At 36.1% G+C, this 17,281-nt stretch overlaps 1 protein-coding gene across 1 annotated transcript in view; it reads right to left on the bottom strand.

The window, feature by feature from the left end:
- Positions 1 to 16,213, bottom strand: part of LOC123548842 (transmembrane protein 64-like) — a 56,494-nt gene extending 40,281 nt beyond the window's left edge. Inside the window, exon 1 of the mRNA XM_045336422.2 lies at positions 16,143 to 16,213. The gene's annotated coding sequence lies outside the window, so the exon portion shown is untranslated. The remainder of the gene's footprint in view (positions 1 to 16,142) is intronic.
- Between the last annotated feature and the right edge of the window lie 1,068 nt (positions 16,214 to 17,281).

Genomic DNA, 17,281 nt, shown 5'->3' with positions numbered 1-17,281 from the left:
GTCACTAGGTCTATGTAAAGGTCAAAGTTTGTTTCGGTACACAAAACCATGCATGTGGTCCAAATTTGAAGGCTGTAGCTTGAGAAATGTGAAAGTAGGTCACTAGGTCAAAATCAAGGTCAAATTGTATTTCGGAATACAGAATTATGCATGTGGTCCAAATTTGAAGCCTGTACCTTCAAAAATGTGAAAGTAGGTCACTAGGTCAATGTAAAGGTCAAAGTTTGTTTCAGTACATAAAACCATGCATGTGGTCCAAATTTGAAGGCTGTAGCTTGAGAAATGTGAAAGTAGGTCACTGGGTCAAAATCAAGGTCAAATTTCATTTCGGAACACGAAACTATGCATGTGGTCCAAATTTGAAGCCTGTACCTTCAAAAATGTGAAAGTAGGTCACTAGGTCAATGTCAAGGTCAAGGTTTTTTTCAGTGCTCAAAACTATGCATGTGGTCCAAATTTGAAGGTTGTAGCTACAGAAATGTGAGGTCACTAGGTCAATATCAAGGTCAACTCATGTCAAGGTTCATCTTGCCACTCAAAACCATACATGTGGTCCAAATTTGAATGTTGTAGGTTATTGACAAGAAGTTTTTATAAGCTTTTCCCTATATATGTCTATATGAACCATGTGACCCCCAGGGCGGGGCCATATTTGACCCTAGGGGGATAATTTTGACAAACTTGGTAGAGAACCACTAGATGGTGCTACATTACAAATATCAAAGCCCTAGGCTTTGTGGTTTGGACAAGAAGATTTTCAAAGTTTTTCCCTATATAAGTCTATGTAAACCATGTGACCCCCGGGGCGGGGCCATATTTGACCCTAGGGGGATAATTTGAACAAACTTAGTAGAAGACCACTAGATGATGTCACATACAAAATATCAAAGCCCTAGGCCCTGTGGTTTTGGACAAGAGGTTTTTCAAAGTTTTTCCCTATATAAGTCTATATAAACCATGTGACCCCCGAGGCGGGGCCATATTAGACCCATGGGAAATAATTTGAATCTTCTTGGTAGAGGACCACTAGATGATGCTTCATACCAAATATCAAAGCCCTAGGCTCTGTGGTTTTGGACAAGAAGATTTTTGAAGTTTTTCCCTATATAAATCTATGTAAATTATAGAAATAAACAAAGGGCCATAACTTACTAAAAAATTGTTGAACCAGTCTGATTTTCAGGGGGACACAACTAGGGTACCAATACATCATTCTGACAAAGTTTGGTCAAAATCCCCCTAGTAGTTTCTGAGGAGATGCGATAACGAGAAATTGTTAACGGAAGGACGGATGGACGGACGGACGGAAGGACGCCGGACCACGGACGCAGAGTGATTTGAATAGCCCACCATCTGATGATGGTGGGCTAACAAATGTGGAGACACTTGATTCCACTTGATTCCATATAACAGGCAGAACAACTTACTTAACAAGCATGAAGATGCTTGATTCCACATATTAGGCAGATGATCTGATAACCTAATAAATGTGGAGAAGTTTGATGAAACATAAAAGGCAGAAGATCAGCTAACTTAACAAGTGTGGAGACGCTTGATTCCTTATAAAAGGCAGAAGCTTGATGAAAATATAAAAGGCAGAAGATCAGCTAACTTAACAAATGTGGAGACGTTTGATTCCACATAATATCACTTAATATCATAATATACCACTACATGTATACTATGCATCCCTTTTAGGCTATTTAATGTATTAAGCACAGAGTTAAAAATAAGCATGTATGACTACTTACAAAAAGTTTCAAAAAAATCCATCAAGTCTGATTAACCAACTATAAACAGGTATTGACCAAACTATATTGAATAATACCAATGCCAACAGATGTAGCATTTATACGAAACCAAACTAGAGCAAAACCAGATCCCTATTTTGTGATGCAGAGAGCATTTTCATTTTTTATCTGCTATACAAATCAAGCAGAGCTCCAGATAAGCTGCGTATTTGCGTATTTATACAATTTAAGTTGCAGAAAACCCAATTGAACTCATACAGTGTGCATACTGAAACGCAATTAGAATTCCTAATACCCTATTCATTAAAAATCACTTGCGTATCTCATTTTCCATATTACAGAACCGGTACAAAACTTTAACGCTAGACAAGACTGGTTGTAAGTTACGGAAAAACAGGTATCTATTCATCAGAAAAAGCACAGGACCATTCAGTCTGATCAGTGTTATTTGGACGCTTAAATCTGTAAACAAACAAAAATATGCCAATAAACTGACCACTTTGCAGAAAAACAATTGCAGCACAAACAAACAAAATAGAAGAATATTTTGTTGTTCAGCAAAAACAGTTTATCTGTTTGTGATAATAAAGTGCCACCGATACTGGCCGACATCTTAAGGGAGAGCACAATTATTGCGGTGAATACATTGTTTGGGACATTCATCATATTGTGGATTAATAGATCTCCGACTGCATTTAAAGTGCCAAAAATAAAATGGAACGAAAGTTTCCCAGAAAACATTAACGACTGGAGAAAAAATATTATTGGTAAAAATTTCACATTATTCAAACTATAAAATAAAATACACATTTACCTTCCTTACAGGCATGTAGAAAAATAGTAAAACCTGGTTAATAAGATATACTGTAATAGTTAGCACGTTTCTTTCAGTACAATTTAGCCACAAGAAAAAAAAAACTCAATTGTTTGTGCGAGATTGGTGAAATACCCAATTGGTTTTAACAAATACCCAATTACTTTTGAAAAGCCTTGGTAATAATATTATTTTACTCGATGCAGATAAAAAGTGATGAGTAAACACCCAATTCCACCAAAAGCTTATCTGGAGCTCTGAATCAAACAAAATATGCTTCATCTAACTGATACTACAGTTAAAAGTTTAAGTTCACTATCAGAAATAAATTTTGCTTCATCGCACCGAAACAACCAAAGTAGCCTGTTACAGCATTTACTTGAGTTACTGCCCTTTTGCTTGCTTTTTTGTATAGAGAACCACCAACAAGGCGGCCTTAGCGGAAAGGAAGTAGTTCTCTCTGCAGTGAATACAGAACTTTATTTCAATAATTTGAATGCTGAAAATTATTTATCACTCAAAAATCACGCAAGAAAGGTTTCCAGCTAGTGGAAACAAGAGCACCGCCTTGCGGGTGCTGACGCTCATCTGATTTTTTTTGTATAATAGAAATATTGTCCTACCCATGATTTTCTAAGTCTAAAAGGGCCATCATTCTTGCAAAAAGCAGGATAGAGTTATGTTTCTTGATGTACAGTGTCCACTTATGATTGTGAAAAAACTGTTGCAAGTTTTAAAGCAATAGCTTGATAGTTTATGAGAAAAGTTGCCTTAAACATAATACTCAACCAAGAAAATGATTTTCTAAGTCCAAAAGGGGCAATAGTTATTGCAAAAAGCAGGATGGAGTTATGTTGCTTGCTGTACAGGGTCAGCTTATGATGGTGAACAAGTGTTGCAAGTTTCAAAGCAATAGCTTTGACAGTTTAAGAGAAAAAGTTGACTTAAACATAAAACTTAACCAAGAAATCTGATATTTTCTAAGTCCAAAAGGGGCCATAAATCTTGCAAAAAGCAGGATGGAGTTATGTTTCTTGCTGTACAGGGTCAGCTTATGATGGTGAACAAGTGTTGCAAGTTTTAAAGCAATAGCTTTGATAGTTTAGGATAAAAGCTGACCTAAACATAAAACTTAACCAAGAAAACTGATTTTCTAAGTCCAAAAGGGGCAATAATTCTTGCAAAAAGCAAGATGGAGTTATGTTTCTTGATGTACAGGGTCTGCTTATGATGGTGAACAAGTATTCCAAGTTTCAAAGCAATAGCTTTGATAGTTTAGGAGAAAGTTGACCTAAACATAAAACTTAACCAAGAAATCTGATATTTTCAAGTACAAAAAGGGGCCATTAAATCTTGCAAAAAGCAAGATAGAGTTATGTTTCTTGCTATACAGGGTCAGCTTATGATGGTGAACAAGTCTTCCAAGTTTCAAAGCAATAGCTTTGATAGTTTAGGAGAAAAGCTGACCTAAACATAAAACTTAACCAGGCAACGCCGACGCCAACGCCGACACCGACAACCGCTCAAGTGATGACAATAACTCATCATTTTTTTTTCAAAAAATCAGATGAGCTAAAAATGATTAGACATTTTTTTTAAAGTTAAAACATCGGAAAATATTGTCAATCAAATGACAATAATGCTAAAGCAAGTACGAGAACGCAGCAAATAGTAAATGACGTCACTGTGACACTGGCTTCCAAAACAATTTGCACAGTATGATATTTGCTGTAACTGGATGATGACACTAAACGTAAACATCCTGTTTTCAAGTGAACAGGTTCTCGCGAATTTTCACTTTCTTTCGAGTAGTGATTAGTTTCTTTGTAATATTTTTATATTAAGTTAAACCAGATTTCTTTGAGCTCACTTTGAGGCTTTGCCTTATTTCATGTATTAAAACTAAGATAATAGATATATAACTAATAATCTTTCAAATCTTTCTGTACTTTCGCGACTTTTCGACGCGAGAAGACTTCGGTAAAAGGAGCCAATCACGAGCAGTGTAGCTTTCTTTACAACATGGCGGACAGCAAGTAGGAATGGAACATTGCAAAGTGAAAACAATTAAAGTAATGCCTTTTTACTAGAGATTTTTTCAAGTAAGACACATTCAATATTGAAAGGACAATTTGTTTTCAGTTGCTGCAGTCAAAATATTTTGAGTCAGATTGTTTTATATTTGTGATGGACAATCTAACTGTCAAAACTTCGAAGGACCAAATTAATGGGAGATAAACTGCAGTACACAGTCATGTAAAGTTATTGGTTTTATCGTTTGCACATATTGCCGTGTAGACACGGTAAACATTAACCGTGTGCAGTACATATATGTCTTAGTTTAAATCACAAGAAAATTTGTAATTTTGGAAATTTTTGATATTTTACATAAATCAATGAGGAATTGAATCCACTTTTGATACATGTAAGTTTTATTTAAGGAATAATATATTTCATCCAGTGATTTGTCGTTGAATAAAATCATTGTTTGGAGTTCAGATGCAAAGGAATTATCACTCGTGATATAATAATACGCATCTGAAGGACAAACAATGATTTTATTCAAGAGCAAATCACTAAATGAGCAATATATTATTTCAATTCTAACATGTTACCAAGGATTTTTAAGTACATCCTTGACGACGTCCATCAAAAATTTGCCTGTTTCACACTGGTTATTCGGGTACCTACTCGTGTGAGCGATACCGCCCTCGTGTGATTAATGTACATGTTGGTGAACAGGAAATTCACACCTGTAACAGGTAATTATTCCGTATTTTACTGAAGATTTGAAAAGTTTTAGTATTAAATGTGTAAGAGCATACCTTAACTATATCCATGTCAAATATCTATCTCATATGATCTGAATAACTGTAAAAAAATACGTTTTTTTTTTGTCGCGGAAATGAAGATATTTTAAGGCGATGGTATATATTTTCACGATTAATGGTATTATTTCGGATTATACTGGGAATTTTTTGTTAGGAAAATGAAAAGCAGTCATTCTGTGTATAAGCCATTGCTTTTATTTCACAAAAACTTGAAGCACAGTAAAATTAGATCGATTTTTTCGAAGACAGTGTCTAGAAAATAAGATACCTCTGACGATGTACCATGGTACCATCCTCGTTGTTTCTGTCAATCCAGCGGATACCGTCCTCGTTATTGAAATGAACATTACATTGACGCAGACCCCTTTTCTAAAATTTAGCGATAATATGCAATGACCAGCTAGGATGAAGATAAAACTTTGGTCTTTTATACCCACCAGCTACTGGAAGCAGCCTATCCGAAGAAAAACTCACATAAGTTCTTCAAGTTCGCTTTCAAGATCCATCTACATACAGACACATTCTTAGGTGTATTTTCAATTGAATATTGCGACCGTACGTTTCGTCTTGTTATTTAAGTTGTTATGGGGTACAAAATGTTTGCAACAAAAACAAAATAAAATTTGTTCAGAAATTATATGATTTTTGTCAATTATTGTATTGCGATCGACCCACGTTTAACTTCGTTTTGAGGAATAAAGCAAGTTATTCAGTCGAAAATGTGCTTCGTTTGAGTAGTCGAAAGAAGTCAGTAGTAAACAGATCATTGTTTCGCCATTTTTTGTGCGAAAATTCGTGTAGAACAAGTGCATTAATCACACCTTTTTATTGATGGAATACATAATGCATGAAATGAGATGAGATATGTTTATACACTTCACATACAAGTTTTGAAGATCGAAACGAAAGTAGGGGGTTTATTGTGCGGACAGGAGCATATAAGCGCCATTTTAGGGTAGCAGACCACAACTGACCGACATTTTACTAGGAACTATTCAGCTCCCTCTTTATTTTATCGTTACTTTGACTTGTGATAGAACTTTCATGAAAAATAGGTGTTGGAAAAAGTGATGTTCTATTAAGGTAGGTAAAGAGGGCATGAAGTTTAGTAGGTTTGCAGGTTTGTCGAGCAATTCAAGCCCCGAGCAATTTGCTTATCATCCAACTGTTGAAAGCAGAGCTAAAATGGTGGGAAATGAAAAGAAAGAAAAGAAAGCGACGAGAAATTTTGCTTGTTCTTGGTAACCATTTGTACATTATTTCAAAGTTATTACAGCTCGTCTGATACTTAAACTTTAACAAAATATAATCTTACCTGTCTTATAGTCAGACTCTGTTGCTAATTCTGTATTGCAAATGGTAATTATTAATCTAAAGGCAGTAAGTTAAAGTATAAAAAACCAATCTACTCTTATATTGTGCCATTGTAGATTACAAGAAAGCGTTTGATTCTGTCGATCGTATGTGTTTATGGAATACGTATGTGTTTATGGAATAAATTACTACAGCATAGCATTGATGGGAAAGTCCTGTTGAACTACAGTGGTAACTTCAATAAAACTAAAATATAGTTGGTTGACCAAGCTAGAAAGGCTATGTATGCTCTGTTTAAAAAAATGTAGGAAGTTGCAGCTTAGTATTGATTCACAGTTACATTTATTTGAGTCTGTGGTTCAACCAATATTATTGTATGGATCAGAGGTATGGGGATGTGGGGATGTTAGCATTGTTAAAAGTTTTCAGCTTAAATTTTTAAAAACATTACTGAAGGTTAAAAAGTCAACACCTTATGTCATGGTTTTTAGTGAGCTTGGGGTATTACCAGTATATATTATAATTAGAAATAGAATATTGAATTACTGGTGTACAATTTATTAAATGGTAAACAAGAAAAGATAAACTGTATACTTTACAGGTTCATGTATAGACTCTTTATAACAACTTGGATCTGCTGAATTCTGGTTGAATCAGTCAGTACTTTCACCAGTGTATTTCCGCAATATTCTTATTTTAGAATGTCCCTACATTGATTTGGACAGAGTAAAATATATACCAAATGACTTTCAACTGTTAAATGTAATGTCATTTCAAAGTTTATTTCAAAGTAATGATAGTACTCTTTTTAAGTTAGCATTGTTTGTACAGAAAATACTTCAAATTTTTAGGTAGGGATAGGTTTTTGTCACTGGCAGTTATTTCTGGCCAGTTAAAACAATGTTTTCAACCTGGTTAATTCTAAATGTACACTATCTTCTATTTTTTAGCTTATAAAAAAATTTGTATTAGATTTATTATGGCCGTAAAACTACTGTTTTATTTTATGTATTAGTGTTTGTTTTGTTAAATGTTGTTATTATAATGCTGATGCCGTATAGGCCTAGTTATAAATAAAGTCTTGAAATCTTGAATCTCACAGATTTCCTCCCTAGACGTACATTTAACGTTTACAACCGCTGTGAGGAGTGTTTGAACAAACAATAAAAATAGATAGCATCTGATACCCAGACTTCCATATCTGCTTCTGTTTCTTCAGTTAGTCATCTGTAAGACACTCATACAGTAGTGTATATTGTATGCACTTGTAAACAAGTCACCTAATTAGCACTACCTTAATGGTCACCTAATTAGCATTACCTTAATGGAGGGTGCGCCTATGAACAGAGGTGAATATTACAAGATACGATAAAAGGCAGATTTATGAAGCCGGAGCATCTCCATAAACGAATACATACCCAGAGAGAGGGTCCACTTTCCCTTTCAAGGAGAAAAAAATGGTCTATACATAAGCACTTTTGCTCGGTGTGCGACAAATTTGGTCGTTTTCATTATGAGACTGAAGGAGAAAAAGAAGAACTTTAAGAAGGCAAGATGATAGAATGCGTAGAATAGAGGGTGGGTGTGAGGGAAAATTTAATCTTTGTGAAATACTGCTTACACGATCCACTCCCATTCTTTGCATCTTTAAAGTTAAAATGCTAATCAAATAGATCGACTAAAGGTCGGGTTTCACATTTCCAGTTCTTATTTCTAGATCATCAAAGCAATTACCTTCAATTACGTTTATTTAGTGTACCGTATGCGGAAGCAATCGCCGCGGGGAGTTTTATAAATGTTCACTGACATAACGAGGACGGTACCCATGCGCAAACGGGTAGGTATCTTTGTTTATTTTCATACATCGTCAGAGGTACCATCAAAAACAGCATCAGGATGCATATAATTGAAATTTTATCAACAAAAAGAACTTGCAGGTACATGATCCAAACGTTTTGTAGTTGAGTATGTATAGTTCTACCAAGGTGAGTGGCAAATTCAGTTATCTCAACTTTGAACAAAGAAAAATACGTCTCAAAACGTAAAAATACGTAATTTTCGCTACATTTCTTCAAATTTTATAATCAGTTCAATATTATTGAGGACTGATATTTTCACCAGTGCGAATTAATGCATTGCCTCGGACGAATCTGTCTTTAAAATGTTCAACATTCTTAAATATGTGACATACGTTGGCATTGTTTTTATATACCCTAAACGACCTACATGTACATTAATCACACGAGGGCGGTATCGCTCATACGAGTAGGTATCCGAATAACCAGTGTGTGTTTTTGTTGGTTTCTTTTCCAACGCGCTGCCATGCTGTTTGATGCTATGACGTAATAATTGTGACGTCAGAACAGCAGGGCCCTCGTTTGCCGATTTTTGGGGCCGAAATTCGGCCCCATTCCCCCCTAGAAATAGTATGTTTTTTTCCCCCCAAGTACAGAAAAATTCCCCCTCGAAAGAAAAAAAAAATCAAGAAAAAAATCGATACCCGATAGTCTTAGGAGCCCGGGTCCGGGAGATTTTCAAAAGACGCTCAAAGGACCCGGCATGATAATTGCCTGTGCGTCACTCGGGACCCGGAGACATTTTCCTTTGATAATCAGTCATTTCCTAAAGTAAAACTATGTCCACGATAAACTCGTGTATTCAAAATAAACACTCGCGGTCATGCCCTCCTGCCTTTGATCTTCTGCTAAATTCCCGCCCTCATCATGCCACGCTGATTTTTCTTTATCAGCAAGTTACGTCACGGCGAGTGCACATAGGTAATGAGAATCAATGAAGTGTTAACATTAATTGATAAAGCGTTACCCGTATTGAGTCTGCATACTTTCAAAAAAGGCGCCAATTATTAAATTATCGTAATTAAGCGACCAGCTGAATACCGAGCACGTGAAAAGTGTCCTGCAAGATTTCTTCATGCAAACTTTAAATTAGATCATTGTTTAATGATTGTACCTTAACTTCAACGAGAAAATCCACAAATTTAAATGAATTTGGAAAGTAAAAATAAGTTTAGAATGTCCATTCACGATTCGAATTACACCCGATGACATATGCATTTTTTCCAAAATTCACTAAAAAAACTTGACTTTTAATGCAATTTTAAATGAAAAGTAGCATCATTATTTGAGGAACTATCTCTGGTTTACCTTAGTGGACCAAGTAACTGGCAAAAAACAACATTTCAGACGACATTCCAAAAGTGTACCAGTATCCGGATGGTACGTTTTTGGATACATTTTTTACAGTGTTTTAGCACTTTTCTGCTAGATCTAACAAACAAAAATATTGAAGAAAAACCTCATCAAATTAAAATGAATTTTGATAAAAATTTATTTACAATATGAGATTATATGACCTGAAACAAAAATTGTTATTATGCTGTAACATGTTCTTGGTTGTAGTAGCTATTAATTACGTAGTATTACTTTATAAGAAAATACAGTCAATTGTATCGATGTGTTGGGGCAGGACTCTCGTATTTTGAAAAAGGACCCTTCAAAATTTGGACCCAAGGGTCCCGGGACTCTTGGGTTTTCAGGTCTAGTGGAACCCCTGGTTTTACTGATCGGTATAATACACTCGTTTTTCAGTTCCCCGGATGCGTGTATGCAAAGTTATTTCCCTTTGAAAAAAAATGTTGCATAATGCACATCATACAGTAAAAATATCACGGATGCAACTGGGGCGAAATGCGCAAAAATAGATTTGCTTTTTAAGCAGCATGCTCTCAAAAAACAAACTACTGTCACGGACACCGCTGTTTCATCAGGGCCAGACATGCACAATCAGGTAGATATGATGAAGGGAAGCCCTGCTCCGGCTGCTGCTGAGACAATGTCCGTGGATACTGCTAGTGCTTCCGTTAATGACGACATGTGAACCTCGATTAGATGTCACCTATCTGATTTAATAAAAGAAAATAAAAGTTGCCTGTTTTCAATAGATTATGTTCTGTACAATACTTCTTATATATTCACATTAGTTTGATATCTGTAATACTCAACTGACCTTAATATAAGGGGTTATGATCAGATGTCATATCTCCAGAATGAATTCCCCCCTCCCTTGAAAACGATGCGAAATTCCCCCCTCCAAGGGCCCCGGCCCCAATCCCCCAAAATGTAGAGAGGGCCCTGGAACAGTGAATTATTTAAGAAATAATTTATAGCAAAAGAGTGCTTTAACACTATTTATGCATGATGGGGGGTTATATGTCGGGTGAAATTATTTGTATGACGTATTACCGCCTGAATGTATAAATAGTGTTAAAACACGCTTTTGCTATGAATCATTTCAATTCTAATATGCCCTTAATCTAAAACAGTAGATAAATATAGTAGCGCTCTTTCTTGGTCGCAACAAAAACTATGACGTCACCGCACGTTAACGTGACGTCATTCTAGCGTAAGTGTGTTTTAACAGCGACAGGCATATTAGAATGTAAAATAATACACAACTGTCAGCCTTCTTTGTTTAATAGGAAAATGAATGAAGTTATGTTAGAATTGAATTTATCTCATATTTGCAACAAAATCAGCATTTAAACCCAATCTGCAGCGATGACAATCTCATCGGAAATTTCCTCCGCTATTTTGGTTTTCGAGTGGAGATATTGCCCGTAAGAAAAATAACTCAATATTTCCTAGGATTGCTTCAAATTTGTTGGACTATAGTTGTTGTATCTGTTATATTCATTGCTGAAATTAGATTTATATTAGACTATTATTGGAGACTAACCTCCGATAAATCTTTTTTGTGGCGGCTAATAAGACATTTTCCAGGTGATTAGAAGTTTTAAACAAACATTTAAAATTAAAATTTCGAGAAATGTGTATAGTGTATTTATAGATCGGTAGTTATTGATAACTACTGATTTATGTGTTAGCTACAGATTTGTAGATAACACACCGATTTGTGATGATCTCTAGTCCAACTAATTGTACGTGAGCCACGATATTGTGATGATTTTTGCATAGGTCAATATCATTCCTCCACGTACAACATAGAAAGTACCTTTTATGTGTTGAGCCTTCCGCGCTGTTTTCTGAGCGGAAGGCTCAAAACAGACAAGGTGATTTTTAAATCGCATTCTAACTATTAAAAAACAAAAATATTAGTGAAATTTTAAGATACCTGGAAAGAATATCCATTTCTTCCTTCAATTCAATTAATGTTTATATGAATAAACGGCAAAACACTAGTTTTTCACTGTTTTAAACAACACACCCTAAAGTTTACACAAATGGCTCCGATTCGTGTCACGTGATCGATAACGACCAACCGCACTGTCAGCGTGTACCAAGTGTAATGGCGGACGTGTAAATACAGCGAGGAAGCCAAACTGGAACATATAGTGTTTATCGCTTTATTAACGTGTTTTATCCCCACCTTACTTATTATCGGTGGTTACCGATTAATGGTGCAATCCGAAAATCCCGAATATTTACTTCCTGAAGAGCACTTCCGGAATTCTTTGTTTACAAAGTTACAGGATATTCCTCAACGTGAATCTTCCGTGAAATATGTCCTTCCTAAGGGTAAGTTACGTATTTATTGTATATGAATTGATTGAAAATATATTTTTTTAATTTGTTTTACTGATAAACTTCAATATCTCTCGATGAATAAGGAATAATTCCTCAGAAAAAATTTGACAGAAGGATTCCCCTTGCCTAAATGACGTCATCGAGCACTGCCTCGCGCACCCGCTTTTTGGCGCCCTTTTTGATAAACAATGCTACTGGACTAAACTTCTGACATTTCATTGTTAAGAACTGAGAAATAAAGATGCATTTAATTTTGTGTACATGTGGTAAGTTTTTTTTTTATTATTTCATTACAGTTACCAACCATTGGCAAGGCTACCAAGAGAAGGCGACTGTATGATACTGGGCTGATAGCAAGAGCATACAAAGATGTAGTCTCTTCTGGGATGTCTGTGTACAAGGCAGCCAGGTTATATGGTATACCAGAGTCCACTCTACGTGATAGAACCCTTGGCTCCAGCCAGTGACAGGAGAGAAAGAAAATCTACCCAGCAGTGGTCCACCTCCAACATTTACTGCCCAGGAGGAGCAGAAACTAGTAGAACATATAAAGCTACATGGCAAGCATAGGGTATGGCTATACCCGTGCTGAATTTCTCTGCTTGGCATTTGATGGGCTGTTACATTAGGAAGGAAGAAACAGAGTGATCCAGATTTTGCAGCATCATGGTACAAGGGATTCAAAAGACGGAACCCAGATGTAACTTTAGCAAAACCCCAGAAATTGTCTGTGCTTAGAGCAAAGTGTACCTCAGATGAGACCATGGACAAGTATTTTTGTGAACTGGCGAAAGGTGTTGAAGAAGCATGACCTTGAGAACCACCCAGAGTTCATCTGGAATATTGATTGAAACGGGGTTTAATGATGGAGCACAACCCCGCCATGTTATATGTATGAAGGGAACAACACCTCAGGCCATAACCTCAAACAGGGGGAAAACAGTGACAATCATTGCTAGTGGAAGTCCAGCAGGCAGTAGATTATCGCCATACTATGTATTCCCAGGGATGAGATGGAACCAGGACCTTTTGACAGGGGCTTCTCCAGGATCAGCGGGTACAGTTACAGAGAGCAGATGGTCTAATTCTGCTGTGTTTATGGAATACCTTGAACAGCACTTCCTTAAGCACGTTTCAACCAAGGATCATCCTGTCATGATTTTGTTCGACGGCCACAAGTCCCATGTCAACCTCACACTTTCTACATGGGGAGAGGCAAACAATGTGGTATTCTTTGTGTTGCCACCGCACACCCCGCATGTAACACAACCCCTTGATGTAGGTTGCTTTGGACCGCTTAAGAACATCTACCATAGTGAGTGCCAGGCTTACATGCGCAGGAACCCAGGGCTGCAGATCAACCGCTGCAATATAGCAGAAGTCTCCAGCAAGGCATACAACAAAGGAGTTTGTGCAGAAAATCTCATAAGTGCTTTCAAGAAGACTGGTGTGTATCCTCTACAGCGGACATCCATAGGAGCTGCAAAGACTACTCCATCCACCATTTACATTGAAAACAAGGAACAGCCAATCGGTGAACCTGCTGAGTCTGTATCATTCCTTGAAAGCAAAAAAATCTTGAAAGTACTTGAGAAAACAAAAGGTACCAGAAAGAGGAAGCCTACTATCATGGGTGATATATCATCTCCATCAAAGAAGTTGCTGATGACTCCAGTTGATCATCCAAAGAAAATTGAAGTCAACAAGAAAGACAAGAAGGGAACAGCATCAGAAGTACCTGGTCCATCTGGGGAGAAGGTTGTGCCAAAGAAAAACACAAAGAGAGTCAATAAAGCACCATTGTCACATATCCCTGGTCCATCTGGTGACAGTAACACTTTTGACTCAGAGGAAGACTCCCACAGTGAGATTGCTGAGGAAGACCTTTGTTGTGTTTGTGGAAAGTTCACGCCAGAGCCCATGAACCTGATGTACACGCTGGAACTTGTGCAGTGGGGACAGTGTGATAAGTGTGGCCACTGGACACACCTTAAATACTGCTGTGATGTGAAGTTTTTGAGGAGGCATGATGAGTTCTTGTGCCACCACTGTGTTTAACTGAATGTGATGATGTCTGGTGTAACTGTGATTTTTGACAAAATGTGATAAATTGCTGTTTGTGATATCATTTATTTATTTAATTCATTCTGTATGCTATAATATACTTTTCTTTTCCACAGCAGATTAAATAATCCAGTAGCCAGAACTTTCAGCTTTGTTCTCTTGTTATTTTTATGTATCTGGATGGAAGTTTAGTCCAGTAGCATTATTTCCCAAAATTCCACCGATAATTGATATCTGTTAACATCCAAGATGGCGCCCATGGTCGGTCACTATGTGACCCAATATTTCCGATAAATGCGTTCCCAGGTGAATAAAATTAACTTTTAATGAAAATAAGATAATTTTTCTTTAAAATGAGACAAAGTTTGGTAAGCATATAAATTAAATGTTGTGTATAGTGGAATGTCAATCATTAATACACCGATAATTGGTAAACCAAGGATACTGTTATGGTTTAAACCGTAAAATGATTCAGTTTTGTTTTATGAGTTCATCGTGTATCCCAGACTCACCAGTTTCGACGCACATAACAAGCAACTTGGCCGCGCTTTTTCATTCAGTAACATACGTGACTCCATTAGATGTTGCATGTGCACTAACCTTTTATGCATTGAATCATACCAATAACATCTTATTCTAAACAGCTGACTGCCAGAAATCAAAAGGTAAACAACAACTAGTGTGGTCGGCCATACTTTTTTCTAACACACCTATTTCGACGCATCTTACATGATACTTGTTACGAAGCTTTTGATTGGCTTAAATATTTGTGCAATCACTATAAGTAATGTGCTACACCATAACTGTCATGGATGCTGCAATAAAACTTGACACAAAAGCTGGTGCAAGTAGATAATCAATATTAAGGCCAAATGATATAAATAAATCTGAAAACATTTTAACATTCATGAACATAAGAGGCTATGAACATAAATAATCACTCTGCTTTTTTATAAACACTGTCTGATGTTTTTTCTTTCATTTTTCTGGACTGCAGTGTTTACAGAGGAATTTGGCACATTTTGTTTTATACAAAACTTTAGATGAACCCAGTGTTCACAGCCTACTTGACAAGAGAAAAAAAATGAAGTGTGTAGTAATGATGGCATTGATATATAATGCGTACACCTTCCAAAACAGTGCATAAAATAGTGCGACTACATATGTCACGTGGCAGTGATGTGACCTTGATAGCACTAAAGTCGGCTGCAGACGTAAAACAAAATTTCCAGAAACTTTTTTAATCTAAGCTTCCACTGGGACGTTTTTAAAATGGATGAAAATTTGCATCAGTAGAAACATCAAAAATCATGTATAGGGTAAATGTAAGTTGATAAATATCTTCAAATCCTGAACTTTCCAACTTTTTTATCGGTAAAAGTAACCATGATGTTTTCTGTCATTACACCGAGTAATTACGTCATCGGAAACCCCAAGTTAATCGAGAACGAGGTCAAAACAAAAATGGCGTCGAAATAGGTGTGCGTAAAATTACGTGGTGCGACGATAAATATATGGCGTGATCATGTTTTTACCTAAATCTAATTTCAACACAGGAAAGGTTGTTCTTGGTTTTGACGTAAAGAGAGGGATTATGACCTATCACGAAAATATCTCAGAATCGCTTTTGCGTCAAATTATTTGGACTAGATGAGCTCCGACCTGATGAACGTTGAGATCATATAAAATTTTCTTCGAGCAAAATTACCAGTAAAGGAACTCAAAGCTTTGAAAGAGCTGTATTAAAAATCACTTCCAATTGTCTGTTCGGAGAATAATATTCATTTAATCATTAAAAACTTACTATTTTGAATGTTTTCATGACGACTGTTGATGTTTGAGGCGGCCGCTTGAATCATATGAAAAAGGTGGGGAAAAGTACCTAAGGCAGTTTTAATACCGAAAAGGAAATAATAAAATCAGCAAGGGTAATTGTAAAGTAAAGACTGTCTTGAATAAAATTTCTAGTGAAGTATTTTATGATCATTTTAGTAGTCATAACCAGAATTTAAATGATGAAGGCACCCAGTTTGATGATGTCAATCTTGAAAACCTTCAGGCATTAAATGAGGAGTTAAATGCACTACTGTATTGTCCGAAGTGGAAGTATCGTTTAATGTTATTCTTGACGCTGGTATTTTCCCAGAGTAATGGAGCAAAGGAGTTATTTTACCACTGTATAAAAATATGGGTCGATAATTACAGGGACATAACTATATTTAGCTGTTTTGGTAAACTCTTTACTACTGTATTGAATAATCGTCTTAACAAATATTTAGAGTCATATGATATTTTGTGTGAGGAGTAAGCTCGTTTTAGAAAAAAGTAATGTGCCATAGATCATATATTGCCGCGAACTGAGAATTATGTTCAAAGGACACTTATGTGGTTATGCTATGTCTAGTATGTCAATATAATTACTCCTTGTGCTTTATAGTTATTGTTCTACGTTTTTGTATCATATTCTGTTTCTATGTAGTTTATTGCTCCTTAAATATGTTAAATGCTCCTAAAGGTGTTTATTATGTATATGATTTGTTCATGCTTTTTGTGATTTATATTCTAAATCTCATGAATTTCATGTTGGCGGGAAAATGTTTATAATATAAAAAGGCTCCGATAATGGTTGAGAAATGTAGTGTGAAGTTAAGGTGTCGCCACAATCACAATTCAATAGCACTTTCATATTGAAATCTTACGGGCATTCAAACTCCATTGAACGCATATTTACAAAAGATAAAATTTAGTTCTTTTTTAAGTACAATATGTATACTGCAAAATCTTATGGAATGTTTGCCAAAATTGTTCCTGGTTGTTGCACTTGACACAAAAATACAACTCCATGTAAATTTAATTTAAAAAGTTGTTTGTAAATGCATTACTGACCCCAGCTAGCTAGGTAAACCAGTACACATCGATTGCTGAATGCAACACTACACTAAC

This window comes from Mercenaria mercenaria, chromosome 6, assembly GCF_021730395.1.
Source record: "Mercenaria mercenaria strain notata chromosome 6, MADL_Memer_1, whole genome shotgun sequence".
NCBI classification, from domain to species: Eukaryota; Metazoa; Mollusca; class Bivalvia; order Venerida; family Veneridae; genus Mercenaria; species Mercenaria mercenaria.
This window is presented reverse-complemented; position numbering and strand designations above follow the sequence as displayed.